Genomic DNA, 18,345 nt, shown 5'->3' with positions numbered 1-18,345 from the left:
ATTCTTTGCTCTTGATCAAGGCTGAATAGAAGATGAGAATGAAAGCACCAACCAAGGACATGAAAGACCTCTGCTGATCTCCCATCAGACATTATCTAGTATTAAACCTCTTGTTTCTGATCTTTACAATTCAAAAAACCACAAAGGTGTAACACCAGAGCTACTGACAATTAAAAAAAAATGGAAAGCTACACATGGAAATATTAATTGTCATTCCATTTTAAACTAAACTGAAATAAAATGTATCAGAAAAAACTGATTTTTAAAATGCTAATTGCTTCGATGGATTAATTATCTAGCTTGCATGCTTGAACATTTACTGCAGAAGCAAGATTGTCAGCTCATTTGAAGCCCCTGTATGTATTAATTTATATATTAAAATAACAGAAATGTAAAAGATTTCTTGTGATTGTAAGACTTAGAAGAATAAGAATGTAATTTTTAATATTTTATAACTGTTCTCTTTCAAATATTTATCTGCTCTTCTATAACATATCCCATTTTCTAGTCTCATTTTCTTCTTTTTCCATTTCTTATTTCACTCTGATATCATTTCTTATCTGTTCTTGCAGTTGCTTTTAGAAATGGAACCTAGAAAAAAACCTCCTGCTGAAAGATAACAGCTCTGTTTGCAGATTAAATAGTCCAGGAGGAGATCTGGCACCTGCAGGGGAGCTGATTCTGCTTAGTGCGAAGCATCATCAGTCACGCTCTGAGCATCAACAATCACAGCCAGCATCACTGGGCTTAGAAGTGGCAGTGTTTTACTGGATCCAACCCTTACAAAGAAGGTAGAAATAAAAGCAAAAAGAAAAATAAAGCCATGGCTTAAATATGAGTTTACAAGGGCATGTAGTGATAGGATGAGGGCAGGTTTAGACTGGATATTAGAAAGAAATTCTTTACTGTGAGGGTGGTGAGGCCCTGGAACAGATTGTCCAGGCATGTTGTGGATATCCCTGGCAGGTTGGACGGGGCTCTGAGCAACCTGGTCTAGTGGAAGAATCATCTGGTTCTACCCCCATGGCAGGGGGGTAGAATCAGATGAGTTTTAAGGTCCCTTCCAACCCAAGACATTCTAGGATCTAAGAGCAACGGAAAACATTACAATTTAGATCTAATGTAACATAAGGTAACTGTGACAGGAATACTTTACACATCCTAAAGCCAGAATTACCAATTATTAATTTATTCAGCCAAATTATTCATTTAAAATATCATTTTAAATGAAGTCTCTAATAATAAATAGTGTATGTACTAGAAAACCTCAGTCTTGTACAGTTGATCTACTCTACCAGCCTCTTGCACCAAACAAAAATTTGAAGACAACTTAAGAAAGCTCCTGAACCTTAAGAAAAATGTGTCCTAACAGTGACAGACAATCATGAAGGGAAATATCTGTATGCTGTAATACTCCTCTCAAAGCAAATAAATTGATCAGAGGGTATGTATAAAAAAAAGTCAAAATTTTGAAGAAAAATGTAATTACTGGATTTTCTTGGATTCACCCTCCCAAAACATTCCCTGGTTTCAGAGAATGACATACAGCCTGAGGCACTTATCTAGCATTTCCCTGTAGGATATCCTACTTAGAATTACCTAACACAAAAAAAAATCCAAACCAAACCCAAACACACACACACAAAACCCCCAAAACCACAAAACTAAAACGACAAAACAAAACAAAAAACCACATCAAAATAAAAATGTTTTCAAAATATGTTCTTGAAAATCAGACATACTGAATTGTATGCATTACATTTGGTTAAAAGGACATAGAGATGTTCAGACTTTACAGCAGCGTTAATGACAAAACCAGAAGTAAGTCTCAGTCACTGATATAAGCACTGAACAGTTCCTAGTGCTTTTATTCTCAAAGTATCCATCTACTGTCCTGATCATGGAGACAAATAAAACCAGATGGATTTACTTCACTTAACTTCTGTAACTCAAAGTTACTAGTTATACTTAGTCTGAATTAGATGCTTCCATTCCTCCCCTGACACAACCTCAGGCTTTTCCCTCAGGTCCTGTCACTGGTCACCAGAGAGAAGAGATCAGTGCTTGACCCTCTTATTCCCCTCATGAGGAAGTTGTAGACTGCCATGAGCTCTCCTCTCAGCCTCCTCTCCTCCAGGCAGAACAGACCAAGTGACCTCAGTCACTCCTCACACGGCTTCCCCTCAAGGCCCTTCCCCATCCTCATGACCCTCCTTTGGACACTCTCTAATAGTTTAATATTTTTCTTACATTGTGGCACCCAGAACTGCCCCCAGCACTCGAGCTGAGGCTGCCCCAGTGCAGAGCAGAGCAGGACAATCCCCTCCCTTGCCCAGCTGGCCATGCTGTGCCTGATGACCCCCAGGACAGGGTTGGCCCTCCTGGCTGCCAGGGCACTGCTGGCTCATGTTCAACCTGCCATGGACCAGGATCCCCAAGTCCCTTTCAATGGCACTGCTTTCCAGCATCTCATTCCCCAGCCTGTCTGTACATCCAGGTCTGGCCCATCCCAGCTGCAGAATCCAGCACTTCCCCTTGTTGAACTTCACGTGCTTGGTGATTGCCCAGCCCTCTGACTTGTTGAGGTGTCTCTGCAGGGCCTTTCTGCCTTCGAGAGAGTGAACACCTCCTGCCAGTTTTTATCATCTGTGAACTTGCTTAGTGTCCCTTCCAGTCCTGGGTCCAAGCCATTTATGAAGATGTTGAAGAGCACAGGGCTAAGGATGGAGCCCTGTTGAACCCCACAGGTGACAAGTCACCAGTCTGAGGTCACCCCAGTCACTGTAACCCTTTGTGCCCAACCCGTGAGCCAGTTGCTGACCCATCACATGATGTGTTTATCCAGCTGTGAGCTGGACATCTTGTGCAGAAGGACACTGTGAGAGACAGCATTGAAAGCTTTACTGAAATCCAAAAATCTCATTACACCAACTGGGTCCCCTTGATCAATTCCATGGGTTACTTTGCAACAAACAGAAATCAGGTTTGATAAGCAGGACTTTCCTGTCATGAGGCCATGCTGGCTGTGACCAGCGACTGCATTGTCTTCAGATGTTTTTCAATACCTCCCAGAATAATCTTCTCCATAATTCTACGAGGTACTGAAGTGAGACTGACAGGCCTGTAGTTTATAGGGTCCTCCTTGCCTTTTTAAAAAATTTGGACACTATTTGCTAGCTTCCAGTCAGCTGCAACTTCTCCATATTCCCAAGACTGCTCAAAAATCAAGAGAGGTTTTGCGATAACATCATCCAGCTATTTGAGGATTCCTGGATGAATCTCATTCGGGATTCAGAAGGAGCAGCAGATCCCACATAATTTCAGGGTCAGGTGGGAGTTAATTATTCCCCAAATCATGGTCCTCCAGCTCAGGGAACCCTAGGTCCAGCATCCATGTTGAAGACAGAGGCAATGTGTTAAAACCCCTCTGCCTTGTCTCTCTCCCTGTGAGGAGATCATCTTCAGCCTGTAATGGGACATGTTGTTTTTACACTGCCTAACATTTAACATATTTGAAAAAACTCTTTTTATTCTCCCCCACAGCTCTGCTCAGCAGAGCTTTGGCCACACAGATTTTCTCCCTACAGTGGCCAGCAGCAGCTCTGTGTTTTTCCTATGTCAACTGACCTTGCTTCCACTGGGCACACACCTTCCTTTTTTGCCTTATTTCCAAGAGAAGATTCCTGTTCTGCCAAGATGGCCTTCTGCCTCACCTGCTTGACTTCTGACATTTGGGAATTGCCTGCTCTTGTGCCCTCAGGAGGTGATGTTTAAAAAGTGACCAGCACTGATGGACCACAGCATCTGCAAAAACATTTTCTATGGGGACCTTACTCACTAATTCCCTGAGCAGTCTGACGTCTGCTCTCCTCAGGTCCATAGTTGAGGTTTTTGCACTCTTCCTTCTGTTACCAGAGATTTTAAACTTGATTGCTTTGTGGTCACTGTGGCTAAGACAGCTTCCAATCTCCATTTGCTCACAAGACCCACTCTGTTGAAAAGGACTAGATCAAGGAGGGCATCTTTCCAAGCGTGTTCCATAAAGTTGTCATTCAGGTTCTTAGGAATATTCTGGCCTGGGTTGTACCAGCTGTGTGACGTTCCCAGTTAATTTCTGGCAAGTTGAAGTCCCCCTTAAGGACAAGAGCAGCTGCTTAGAAGAGTCCTTTAGTTCCTCAAAGAATAATTTGTCATTGTCCTGGCTAGGAGATCTATAGTGGACTCCCATGATGGCATCTGCATTATTTGTTTGTCCCTTGATTCTCATCCAGAGGCTCTCAACTGTGCCATTGCCAGCTGTGAGCTCCATGCATTCTACCCCTTCTATTCCATACAGTGCCACCCCTCCACCTCTCCTGCCCTGCCTGTCCCTCCTGAAGAGCCTGTACCCATCCAACAGGGCACTCCTGGCACAGGATCCATCCCACCAGTTTTCACTTATGCCAGCGATGTCAAATCTCTGGGACTGGGCCAAAGCCTGGATTCCCCTTGTTTGTCCCTCATGCTTAATGGTGCATTAATGTAGAGACATTTCAGGTGTGGTGCATTGTAGCCAACACCTCCTGAGGCAGATTGAGGGATGATCCCATTAGTGCTCCTTTCCTCAAGTTTTGACACACCATCCCATCACTCATCACTGGCCAGCCTGACTTTGTCCCTTTCCCCCTTACAGGCTGGTTTAAAGCTCTGCCAATGAGCCCTGCCAGCTCCTGTGCTAGAGCTGTTTTTCCCCTCTGATAGAGGTGCATCCCATCAGGCGTCAGTAGACCAGGTATGGAGTAGAACATCCCATGGTCAAACCCCTAAATTTTCTTTGATTACACCACCCTTGGAGCCATGCACTGACCTGATGGATCTGGCTATTCCTATCAATATTATTCCTTGTTACTGGAAGGATCAAGGAAATCACTACCTGTGCTCCTGATCCAGCATACCAGTCTCTTTTGATTTTTGACTTTGGTTGAACCTGTACAAAAACTGCCTCGCTAGAGATCCACCACAGGACCAAGTCAGCTGTGCATCCTGAGATGGAGTACACATGATGCTAAACAGCAAGCCTTCTTCCCGCTCATCTCTCCCCTCTGCCTATTTTATTCAGCAAAACAGTTCAGACAAGTCCCATTTTCATTAACTCTACAGGCTTAAAACTGGTTGTAAAAACACTGATTTAGAAAAATCCAGCACCCTTGAATTCAACAACAGAGAAAAAAGGTGAAGGACAGATCCCTATAAACACCTGAAAGTGTCCCAGGTTTGACTTTCAGGAGGCAAGCATGTGTACATGTCTAAACCACTCATGCATTTAGAGCTATATCATCAAGTTATTACATTTTTAAATGAATAGATGTTCCTGAATGCTGCAGTAAAGCTGGTGATTTCAGATACATTAATTGAGGGAGCTTCATGCTGAATACATCTGCTTAAAATGCTGTTACAAATGTCATATGTGCAAATGAATGCAGTCTATCCATCAGCAGTGTTTCTCACTGTGTTTTGGGGTAAAGCACAGGCAACCAAATGTACCAAGGTGAGAAGTGAAAGTTCTGTTTTTCAGTTTGCAATGCATTCCAAGAGGGACTGAGAGCCTCACTGTTCTTACTGAGCATATGCTGCAAGGAGTCAGAATTCCTTTCATTGAATTTACCAGAAAATAAGAAAAAGGTGCTGGGAGTAGAAGGAAGGAAAAAAGACAGAGACAACTCTAAAGAAGCAATTTCATTGTGCACAGTGTGTCTGATTGTTGCTGAGTAAAACAAAGACAATTTGATTCATTAAATGGAGATTGCCATTTTTGTAAACAGACTGCAGGCTATTGATTTAACTGAGTAAATTCCATCTAGATTGGGACCTTGTAGGGATGCACTAAGCCTTTTATATCACTCCATGCAATTTGGTGTATTTTTCTGTGTTTTACTTTTAGCTCTTATTAACAAATGTTTATTTAAGTTAATTTAATAGCATCTGTAGTGGGAGTATTGAATGTGTGCAAATTCTTGTAACCTCTATTAACAGGCTTCCAGCACAGGGATACAAAACTCAGTTCTGATAAGCAGAAAAAGATAGTCAGGAGGAAGGAGCAGGCCTGACCATGCTGGGCATGTTTTTTTGTGGTGAGATTATAATTAGGAACAATTTGTCAAACCTAGGGCAGACCCCAAATCTATCAAATAATTCAATGGATATGAGAACTGCAACATATCAGAGCCTAAAATTAAAATGTCATGGTGACCCAGCTTGGAACTAGAAAAAAATTAAATGCCTGAAACTGCATTTTAGATAATAATTTCCTCACAAAAGAGAAAAAGTCTGTAAGCCTAAGGATACCATCACATCTTTCTATCTAAGTTTGAAATTTGAAAGAGCTGCTCTCTTTTCAGTCTTACAAAGAGAGTAAAAGAGAGAAGCTGAGATTAAAGAGAGATTTTATTTAGCCCAGTTGTTATTGCTTTGTAGACCAATGCACTTGGTGACCCTTGTGGGTCCCTTCCAACTAAGGATATTCTAGGATTCTGTGAAGTCATCCTTCAATGAGTGCCTCATTTTCTCTACTTGGAAAAACATGTATTTCCATGGAGTTGCCTGCCTGCTTTTCATCATATTCCCAGGCATCACTCAGCACTTTGCTATGCCCTAGGAAAGTACACCTTACTTCCATTTCCACAGAAGTTCTCATTCATCATCTCCTATTAGGTCTCAAGGTAAAAATTTCCATCTGTTTACTTCAATTGTTGAAACAAAGCAATCCATCACAGTCTATTCATTCTACAGGAACTACTGGCATCAAGTGTAACAGACTTACTGTGGTCCCTGCCCTACAGATTAAAAGGTAATCTCTCAAATAAATGTAAAAATTACTGAAAAAATTCTAATGTGGAAATGAGTTAATGTAAATTTTCTTCTGCTTGTTAATGTAAACTGACTGTTTTTCTTGCTTTTACTTCACAGGGTCTTGAATGCACTCATAAAGAACAACCATAGGAAAAAAATGCTATAGTGATTAAAATCAACACTTCTTGTAGCACAGGAAAAAAAATCACATAGAGTTTACCAAGAGCATGAGAAAAATGACAGAAATTTTGACACTATAGAATTGAAATTATGCAGCTTTCCTAAAGATGTTTTTTACATCCCATGAAGAATGGTACATAAAACTACAAATCTTATATGCATCAAACAAATATTCTCAATATTAGGAAAATAGCAGTGATATTTACACAAATAATAATCTCCTAAACACATATGGAACTTGGAAGTAATGAACAATGAATGAATCATGTTTAGGTATTTGCCATGATTAGGGATAGATAAAAAAGTCACATGCATTGATGTCTTCTTTTCTTCCCAAATGATGGCCTGACTTTTTTTTTCTTGCCAGCTGGCCTTCGATGGAGCAATTGAAGCAATCAGCTGGCAAGGAACTCTAAGCCAAGAGTGATAGTGATCTTTGCTTCTACAGTGACAAACTTTAAAATGCCATCTCAGCTTCCCTGCGCTATTTCTTTCAGCCAAGAAATCTAATGATCTCCTTCTATAACAAGGCTGCTATAGCTACAGACAGAAGAAGAGTTTATCACAACCAAATAAAGCTCAGCTGTGCAGAAGAAAATTTTCAGACCAGAACAATTTTCTGTGGGAGCAAAAACCTCACTGTCTTTTTTTTTCCTAAGTGATGTAGGCATTTGTTGATTTTGTTAACACAGTATTTTATAGCATATATGTGGTGCACACATAATTTACAAAACCATCTTAAAAGTACAACACTGTTGGATAAACAATCTCCCACCTGGAGAAGGGAGAAAAAGAATGAAGTGGATATGACGAACATTTGTCAAGCTACTTAGCACATTTCTGCAAGGCAGAGAGAAACTCCCTGATAATAGGAGTAGGAAGAATATAAACAGAGCAGATGTAGAGCGAGTAGACAACTGGACAGGATAAATTATTTACAAGAAAATGTGGCAAACACTTCTATTTTTCTAAAGGATTAATAGTGCTCATTATATAGGTACGTGTAAATAGTTTGCATGGAAAGTAATAAAATATATTTGCAGGCTTATAAACAGAGCTCACAGTCATTTCTGAAAGGAAATAAGGTAATGCTGGCTTATTAAAATTCAAAATGAAAGATTTCTAAAATCCCAAGATATCAGCTTGTGGTGTCATGCAAATGAAAGTAGCCCAGCAGACACAGGTAGGTCACCACCATTTAAACAAGATGAAAACTGTGCTGTTGTAGTCAGTTGATTTGAACTTATTACGAGAGCACTTGCCAGCTCATCAAAGTGTGGTCTTACTGCTGTTAAGCTCCTTCGCATCCAGCATCATCTTCTGGATTATTAACATCTTTATTCAGGTACGAATGCACTGCTGCTAAAACTACTGCAAGTCACCAGCTATAAATCTGTTTGGAAATTTGATTTTGTGGTCAGGGGACTCTGACAGTGTTTTAAACACACACATCACACCTACATATGAATTTCTTTTCCCTCTTCAGCCTCCCCATGCATTTTTTTCCTCTATGTCTCTCCAGACTACAGCTCTCTGAAACCGTGACTGGTTTGGTATTTCTGTCTGGCACAGTGTCAGGGTTTAACAAACAAGAATTAGTAACAATATTCCAGAGGGTGTTGTGCAGCGCCGGAGGAAAGCTGTCCTGAGGTCACATGTCAGCTGGGTCTGCTTGCTGCCAGCAGGCTTTAAGGGGTTTCAAGGAGAACCCCTGCAGAATACAGAGCAGGAGAACCCCTGTGGAGTCATTCATATAAACTCTGCTTCCCGCTACCAGAAATAACATCCTGGGGAATAGGGTTGGGGAAAGAAAAACAGACAAGAAAAAAATAAAATAAGCAATAAACTAGACACACACGTACAGCCAAACTGCTTGGAAGTGAAAACTCAGCAGGGAGGTAAATGTTGCTACATAACTCTGTGACCACATACGACACAGAACCTCCAATTTTCATGCAGTTTAATTGTGAGTTCTTTCCTCCTTCGAGAGTTAAATCAGTGAGAACCATATAACTTAAAGTGGCTTGTTGTGGGCTCTATCTCCGGCAATCAGTGCCTAGTTTCATTTTTTCATGAATGCTCCCTCTGTTGCAAGCATTGTTTCTCTGCTCCTGTATAACTGGATTGCAAAAAAAGGTGTGTGGGAATTTTTAGATAGAAAAGAATGCTGAATTTGAATGAGACAGTTCTACTCTCTCATTTCAAACCACACCAAAGGGTAGATGCAAAGAGTGTAAGTGACATGCAACTAAGGGCTCAACAAGGAATCCATAAAAAAGATTGAAATGCAAACCGAGTGGCCAAATAAAAAAGGCTGTCTTGCTTTTTATTTTTAATTAAAAATCCACTGCATAATAGGCTTGTAATAATTTAAAAGGGGTAAATTAATGATCTTGACAATATTTGCAGAACAAACTGGAACATTACATTTTTCTGTGACTGAAAGGGATGTGAAAATCAATCAGAACCAAGATACATACTTCTTTCCCCTTATTATAGTTTTATTAATTCAATTACTGACTTCTTTGACACTTTCCTTCCTATGGCTTCCACCCTGGCTCCAGAATAAAAAAATTCCCCTTGATAGTACCTTTTAACCCAAAGCCATTTCTACATTCATGGCTTGTGTGGAATTAGCAGCCTCAGAGAATAGCATTCCCTCCCAGTTCACTGCATGGGAAGGGAATGGACAGCATAAAACAGCTGTATAGAAATCCTCCCAGGCCATGCATGAAGATGATAATTTTAAGGTTAATTTGGCTGCATGCTGCCGTGATAGACAGTGAATATATGGATTTACACTTTCAAGTAATAGGTACTGTACTTTGGTTTATGATGGCAACCATCCAGGACCATTGCAGTTGGCAATTGCCATGTACTTGAGTGAAATGTAAGATCAAACTGGTTTGGGTTACTGTCACATCTCATTCATACTCAGAACTTCCTGGCATTTTCAGTACTTGGTAACATCTAGGTGCAGTTATCCCACCACTCCTTTTATTGACATAGGAAACAACTAAATAACTCAAAATTACCTGCAATTACTTCAAAAAATTATAGATCAGAGTAATTTTTGACATCACTTCTCATGATTCCAGGAGGGAGAATGTTAGCGCAGTTAGTGCTAGAAAGGTACAAGGAAAAACTCCGCTGAAGTAAAAGAACCCCAACCTAGCTCTTTATAAAGCAGAAATTCACCTTAAGAGTTGAATTTACAATGTGCTTTCCAGAAAAATGCACACATTTCCAAGCTTTTCTCTCTCCACAGCCAGCCATCCCTCCCTCCATGTTTCATGCAAGTTTCTACAGCAACGCTTATAATTGAGTGCCCTGCACACAGACAACAGCAAAATACCCCTTATGTGCGAATGAGGAACAAAACAGCATTTGATGCTGCCTTGAAAAAAATGCAATTAAAATGATAACAGCGCCGTCTTTCATTCAATCATTCTGATATCAGACTGATATTCTCTAACAATTAGTATATGCCTTCTGTCATGGTATTTGAAGATGCTAAAGAGAATAAAAAGCACCATAAATCACCTTCTCAGGCAAAAGCGCAGCTTTGGTGTCAACAGGCAAAAGAACAAAAAAGCAAAAAAGCAAAGGAGGGGGCTGCACAAGCAACCCTGCTCAGGTGCTTTTTGAGTTGGGTTCTCCTGCCCCATTCAGCAGCCTGGGAGACCCAGACTGGGGGCAGGATAGTAGGGCAGCCTCAGTCACCCCTCACCTGCAATGGCATTCCCTGCTCAGCCCTGGGACAGGACACTGCACAACCCTGCAGGTGGACTGCATGAAAAGGGACCATGCACCTGTGGTTTCCACATGGAGCTGATGCCCTCAGTGCTCCCCACAGGCAGAACAAGGCAGGGGGCACTTGTTCTGGAAGGCTGCAAGAGGTGAGGATCCACACATCACTCCACAGGGATCACTCACTATGCAGGTGCTCTCTCTCCATTTTTGTTGGCTGAATACAACCTGCTCAGATTCACACTTAAGTAGATCCACAACTGGTCATTCAAGGTAAAAAGCTGTTCTGGACCACTTTTCAGTGGGTAGTTTGTGTCTATCACAAAGTTTCAGCATGGTTTGCCTTCATGCTGTCCTTAAAACAAAGAGAACTTTAACTTGAGCACTTGACTTACCCTGACCCTAAATTCTCAGTAAGATTTCAAACTAAAAAAGGCGTGCAGGTCTGGGAATGGATGTTCTGGATGCTGAGAGAAACTGGCAGAGGACCAGGATTAGCTCAGTGTGCAGACACACATTTCCATCTCTGGACCAAGCCTAATGCCCTCAGTTAGCTGAATGCCTATAGCATCCAGAAAGACAGGCAAACCACTCTAGATATTTTGCATGAAGAAGAATCTGCCAAGTACCTGTGCAAGATATTCTCTTTTTCTCTTCTCTTCTAATGATTTTAAAATTAAGTCTCATTTCAAGTCTAAATATATTAGATTGAAGCCTTCAGTCATCAGGATCCTTTATGTCTTTCTGCTAAATTCAGCGGCTCCCTTCTAGAATAAATATTTTCACCAGGATTTCTTGAAACACAAAATGTCACCATTTGCTTTTTCATTTATAACATAAGCAGATCGAGTTTCTCACCGCAAGAAGCATCACCTTGTCAATCTTTTCAAGCTTCTCACTAATATTTCCAAAAGAAGAATGTGATGGCTCCTAACAATGCACATTATTTCTAGTCCCTTTCAACTGGTTCATGCAACTGCAGATGGTGTTTGGTCTTCAAGTCCCCTTACCACACTAGAAATTATATTCCACTGGCCACCACCGAAGCTCTTAAACCAAGCTAGTGTGATTGCTTTCAAAAACACCTCCTTTTCTAAACAGGTGCTTTTTGTGTTACCTTGTTTTTAGTGATATTGGGAGGTGCTGATTTTTTTTCTTTTTGAAGTTTATCTATTTCAGATTGAAACCTATCACAGTGTCATATTTTTCTTGTACATATTTAGTGAAGAAATTGAAGAAAAAAAGAGTTTGTGTATGAAAAAAAAAAAAAAAAGAAATAAAGCTACATGGGCAGAAATATTTTCTGGATTTCCAGGAAGTGCCATTATAGTCTACCTTATGTACCAGTATGTATTAGAACATTATCCTTCATTTAAAGTAATATAATGTAGTCTGTCATGCGGGCCATGTAATAATTTTTTTTTTAATGTTTCTAAAATAGTCCCTTTTTGTTTTCAGTATAAGTATGAAGTGGACTTTCTGACTATTGCTGGAAAAAAATCCAGAAGAATGAAGATTAAACTGAAGCTCACTTTCATTATATATCACCAGTCCTGGCAGGACATTGATCCTTTGAATAAGCATTTCCTACTTTAGAAACAAACAAACAAACAAACAAACAAACAAAAACTCAACCATAAAAAACCCTCAATCCAAAACTAAAGAAAACAAAAGAACCCATTTAAAAATAAATAAAATCAGAAAATGGCTGGGTATGGATGTTAGAATGCACAAATCTGATGCAAAGGAAGAGTGCAGCTTAAAAGGTAATAACTTGCAGAGTTATATTAATTTCTGCAGAACTGCAACCAATTTACAAATAACAGGGATACCATCTGTTCTCTAAAGAACCATGTGAAAAAATGGCTGCTAGCATTTAAGAGACACACACAAGATGCAAATTCTGCAGTCTTCATTTTTTAAACCTGTTTTGTTTTGGTTGCTTGGTACAGAAACCATGTCATCACAAATACCAGTATATGGTCTTTCCATGATTTTTTTTCTGTTTTAGCCCACTTAGCTTAGATATGTAGATTTTTAATCAGTATATTTGGTATTCATGACTTATGTGAATTTGTAGATGAGATCTGGGAGAATTATGTGGATTTAGGTTTAGAGCTTTTCCCATCCTGGCACACTGATATTAGCTGAACATTTAGTCTGCTCTGACTAATGAATTTTCTCTCTCTGGCCTTTCAATTATTGTTAGTTTTCCCTTTCTCTTTTTAATAGTTATGGTGCATTAGTGTAAGCACTGCTTCTTTTGGGTTATGCTGTTCCTGAGACTTTGCTAACACGTGGATGGAAATGCTATCACAACTATTTCACTGTAACAGATTTTCACAGTCCTAGAGGGCTTAAAGTTAAAAGAAACTACAGATTTGTTAATGCATTTTGCAATTTGATTGCTTTAATGTATTCAGTAATGTGCTCAGATCTTCAGAACAAGTCTCTGGGCTTTGAATTGTATTTGAGAGTGATTCTTATGTACATAATACCATTCTGGCACATGACATAATTGCTATCCAGATAAGTCAATAAAGACATAGTGAAATACAAAACAAAGTCATACAGGAGAATTAAATGACACAGGCTGCTGTTTTACTTGCTGTCATGCACGGTCTCTTTAGCCATAACAAGCTTTCCCTAAGAAAGTGGTTCCAGTACATGACTACCATAATGCCTGGGAAAGTTAGCTGGGCTTTAAAAGCAGAGCCATGATGATTATTTTGGTTTCTATTGCAGAAGGTCTGTTCAAGATCAAGTACTTTCTTTTAATGTGTGCCTGCCCTTGAAAGAGCAAATAATCCTCCTGTAGATAGAATAGCATAAGGATAAGGCTGAGCAGGAATTCATCCCTGATTTTAAGCTACGGGAACACCTGGACTCCTGCAAAAATCTATACCTGTTGCAAAAAAAACTTCCACAGACACTGTGCTAAATCAATCCTCCCAGCCAAACCCCTTGAAAGCCTATATCAGTGTGACTAGCAAGATATGATTACATTTATCAGTCACACCAAAACCAGGATTTTCGCTTTCCATAGAGAAGAAGTTAAAGATCAGTCCCTTAGGGTGGAAGATGAAACAGACCAGCACCTTCAAAACAACTACACAGAACAATCCTGACATGAGACACAGACAAAGCCAGGGGGCACTTCGGCCACGGCCACGCTGGCATTAAGAAATAAAAACATGCGATATTATTACTTCCTCTTAGCTGCTAAGAGATGTCTTTCACAGTTGAAAAAAACCAAACACCTGTAAATTCAAAACAACACAGAGACCGTATAAAAACACTTCACATTCATTTACTGAATGACTTTAACGGCAGAGAATTTCATCCTGGAATTTAAACCAGAGCATTTCACAGCTGCCAGTAAAATTGCTTCAATATATCTAAACACAGGCTTGGATTTCCTGGAAGCGAACCTTCATTTTGAAGGAATCATCCTCTTGCTGATGTCTGGTAACAGGCAGCATTGCACTGCGGTGGGCAGAAGTAGAGTTTGATCAATGAGAAAAATTCAGTTGTAAGCAGAAATTAAGTAGATCTGAGATGAATGCAATAGATCTATTTTCAGTGTGGAGAAAGCCAGCCACACCAATTGCACTAATGGGACCCAGGCTTTTAAATTTGATTTGTACTGCATGCTGGAAATCCTACTCTCTTTCACTGATCTACAAGGTGCATGACCACTATTCCTAAAAACGGAAATTGAGAATGATTATCCTGCTTAATTTTTGCTTTGTGTGAGTGTCTTAAAGTTTTAATAGAAATGAAAAGTCCTGACTTACCATGTTATATAAGAATACTCTCTGTTTATAAGAAGTTGAGAGGACTGGGTAGGCACACCCTAGGCTGGAGCTGGGAGCACATCACAGGCAAAGGACAGCACAAACCTGCGCTCCTGTGGCACAGCCAGTGACAGGAAGGATGCAAGGAAAGGTGAGGTATCAGTGGCACTCATTTTCCTCTCCCGTTCCAAAAATTTGTGTACTTTTTAAAGTGAAAAATTGTTCATTTCGGCACTTGACAACTGGGCTGGAAGAAAAATAGGGACAACACTGAAAAATTATTCTTGTGATGATGAAGCCGCAAAAATAAAGATTTGTCTAGGTAAGGCAGAAAATATATTTTTACAAATTGGTCTAACAACAACTGATTTCTGCCAACAATTTAAGGCTGGCAACAGGAACAGATTCTCATTTGCACCTGTGACACCAACTTAAGCCTCTATTTTCTGTATCTCCTTTCCAAAACCTATGCTCCTAAGGAAATGAAATAAACAGGCAAGAAGCAGGCTCAGTATTACAAGACTGCAGGTCACACACACTGGCACAGCAAAGACAAAGCACTTCTACTATAAGAGTAGATCTGGTCTCCAGGTGAAAAACTTTCTGAGATCCTGGTCCAAAGCAGCATGAATGACCATGACAATGACCACCACCATGGAGCCTAACTGCTCCATGCACAGGCCATTTCTCCGTTGCTTTTCCTCACAGGGCTGTATAATCTGTGTAGTAAGGCAGGATACCACCACCATGAAATCTCCATGGCAAACATCCCTGTGAAAACAAGGCAGTGCACTGCAGTCACATGGGTACTTTCCCTCACCACCCCTTGGAAGAAAGTGAGGGGATAAATCCTGTGCAAACCCACATTCTGTTTCACATGGCCTGATAGCAATGGGATAAGAGTCTATGGAGTACAGAAAAGTTGTATGCAAGTGCAAATACTAATGTGAACAAAAGCTAATCTAAGAATTACCCATTACTAGAAGTATTGTGGTGGCACACTGCTCCTATGACTAGGCCCAGGTTCATGTGCCAGCCTTGCCCCACTTCCTGCTCTGTTCTCCAGGCTCTGACCCTCTGCTTTACTCTGGCACTTGAGCAGAGTCCCAGTCCTCCAGTTCCTGGTTTGGAGGACCAAGCAGACAATGCAGACAGCATGACTAATGCTGCATACAAGTCTTAGGTAATTCCTAGGGAAGAGCAAGGAATGCGATCTTCCCTGCAACTGGCTCCACTGCAACAAACCATTCATCACCTCTTTAGAAAGCTCAGGAAAGGAATTTTGCATTTTTTACAGGTACCAGATGGGTCCCATAGAAGTCAAATTTAGTTTTACTACTGATTTGTTTTAAACACTTTACCTCCACGCCTTATTTCAATGAGGTTGTAGTTTTTTTATGTTCTCTTCCTCCCTTGATTAGAGTACACCTGATGGACTAATGAGGAAGAAAGAATCAGCTACTGTTTCGCTTTCAAGTGTATCATCCAAAACAGCTGCTGACACTTTCAATAAATGTCAATAAAATATTTATCACTCTGACTACAGCCAAGCTTTAACTTGAACTCTGTCTATGATGACCTCAAACAAAGCACTTAAAACATCACTACAACCCAGAAAAAGAGAAATCTGATTGTAACTCTCATTTGTAATATGCCACGCAGCCGTCTTGATTTATCACAGTATACCAAGAACTGCTGAGTTCATCGGCAGGTTACAAAAATACTTCCCACTACCACTCCTGCAGCTACTTGGTTGTAGTAATAAATAATCTATATTGAAATCATGGGTTCACTGCAAACAAAAGCATGCAAATTTCAAAACAGCTGTGTAGCTTTTGTGTTCTGTTTCATGAAAGAGTGGAAAAAGGAAAGGGAGGAAAGAGGAAAAATGAAAAGGAAAAAGAAAAAGGAAAAGGAAATAAAGTGAAAGATGGTAGGAACTGACTTACTGATTTATAGTTTAATTAATGGTGAAATAATTTGTTGAAAATCAACAAGGTTTTAACGCTGCCCTGAAGGACTACCTGGAAATTCAATAGTGAGTTAAGACTATAACATGCTTCAGTGACCAAGATATATCAACAAATCAGGGATCTGTATTTGAAAAATGGAAATCTGCTGTTTTCTGCTAAATGCTGAATTAATCCGTATTGTGAATCAATATTATTCCTGTTTTCAATACCACACAAAAAAGTAACTCATTATTCACTTGTTATCCCTTCCCTTGCAAAGCTGTTAACCCCCACAAAGATGCTAGTGAGTTGAGAAAACCAGGAAGGAACAAGAGCAAATGGCACAAAAGATCATTTCATTTGCTTGACTAGGCACATTAATGAATTCCACTTAGGCTGGAAAAAATGCAGGGAGCACCACAGCATCATACATTGCTTTAGCTTGAGTGATTCAGTCTGTGTCATTAAAATGTACAGTAAACTGTAATTAAGCAATTAGACATGAGAGAGCATAGGCTGGGCTGAAATAATGTTAGACCCCCAAATGCCTTGTTTGTTTTATGCCTATAGCAGCTTCAGCTTTAACTCTGTTTCAAAATGACATATGCCCTGACAGAGCTGCCTAACTGTGGTTATAAAAAGCTACCTCTTTTTCTTTCCTACCAAAAGGCAATTCAAAGTATTTTGTTCTTACACCCTTGTATAAATCCTTTCAATTCCTGTTAACATGTTTGCTGCTCATAGAAGCTGCCTTCCAAAAAGTGTGATGATGGCTAAGAGGCAGGAAATAAAGGGCAAAGATAGGAAAACTTTCTTTGGCATTAAAATAAATAATACTTTAGTCTCCATGATAGTTTTAGTATAGCCTAAAAAGGGTGTCAACATGAAAAATTATTTTAATTAGGACTACAGGTAATAGTAAAACCTTATTGGAAGAGGCAGATTCTCTGCACCTCTCAGATCAGCACGCGAAATGTATAAATACGGAACTTTGAAGAAAGACATAAACAAAGACATGATAAGGTAAACTAAACTAAAAGGGACAGTTATAACTATATCTCATTTGTACAGTTTTTCCAATAATTTCCTGATGCAAAAAAATCCAGGTCTCACAAAGACTCAGTGATGAAGTCTAACCTATGTGCAGCAGCAAAGTGAATAGGGGAATACATTTTAGTAATAGAAAGGAGAGATCAATGAAGGAATATTACAACAAAGGACTTCACAGACAAGAGTTTAAAAGCAACCCCCCCAAAAATCCTACAGAATTTAGAACAACCTGTCACAATGGGATCTTGAAACATTAGCTTTCGCATTTTCATTTGTGTATTAACTTGTTTTAAGGATCTTACATTGTATATTAAAGCATATTTCTTTTGGCAGAAACAGACAGGTATATATTGTAAAATTATTATTGCAGAACAGCTGCTAATCAGTAAGGTACGGTTCCACTTCTATTTTCCAAGAGAACAAAACGTATACATAACATATATAAAAAAACCATAGATCTGTAGGTTTTATTTTTTCATCCTCCATTTCTTTTTCAAGCAGAGAGTTTCAGGCATTAAAACAACATATTAAAGCAGGCACTAAAGACTTAAAAAGTAATGAATGAGATGTGATTTAGGGAAAAAAAATCCAAACAAACCAACCTCATCAAATTTTATAATTAGAAAAAACAGGTCTGTAAGGTGCAGCATTGTGGGTTTCACATCTGAAGCAGCTGGTACAAAATACCAAAAGAGTAAAAATATAAAAAACTGATCACTGGCCTGCCTGATTCAATGCCACAAATTTTACTGTGTGAGGCTGTCTCCTGGTTTTCAGCATTTATTTTT

General features: G+C 39.6%; 1 protein-coding gene across 2 annotated transcripts in view; it reads right to left on the bottom strand.

The window, feature by feature from the left end:
• PLXDC2 (plexin domain containing 2) overlaps nt 1-18,345 on the bottom strand; it is a 259,764-nt gene that overhangs the window by 188,874 nt on the left and 52,545 nt on the right. Inside the window, exon 1 of one of the 2 annotated variants that reach the window (XM_066198875.1) lies at nt 14,556-14,598. The exons of the other annotated variant lie outside the window; for it this stretch is intronic. The gene's annotated coding sequence lies outside the window, so the exon portion shown is untranslated. Of the gene's footprint in view, nt 1-14,555; nt 14,599-18,345 lie in introns of those variants that run through there. 2 annotated transcript variants of the gene reach the window in all.

This window comes from Chamaea fasciata, unplaced genomic scaffold (assembly GCF_029207755.1).
Source record: "Chamaea fasciata isolate MVZ Bird 193981 ecotype frontalis unplaced genomic scaffold, bChaFas1.0.hap1 SCAF_1, whole genome shotgun sequence".
Taxonomy (NCBI): domain Eukaryota; kingdom Metazoa; phylum Chordata; class Aves; order Passeriformes; family Sylviidae; genus Chamaea; species Chamaea fasciata.
Note: the sequence above shows the minus strand (reverse complement) of the source record. Positions and strands in the feature narration are given on the sequence as shown.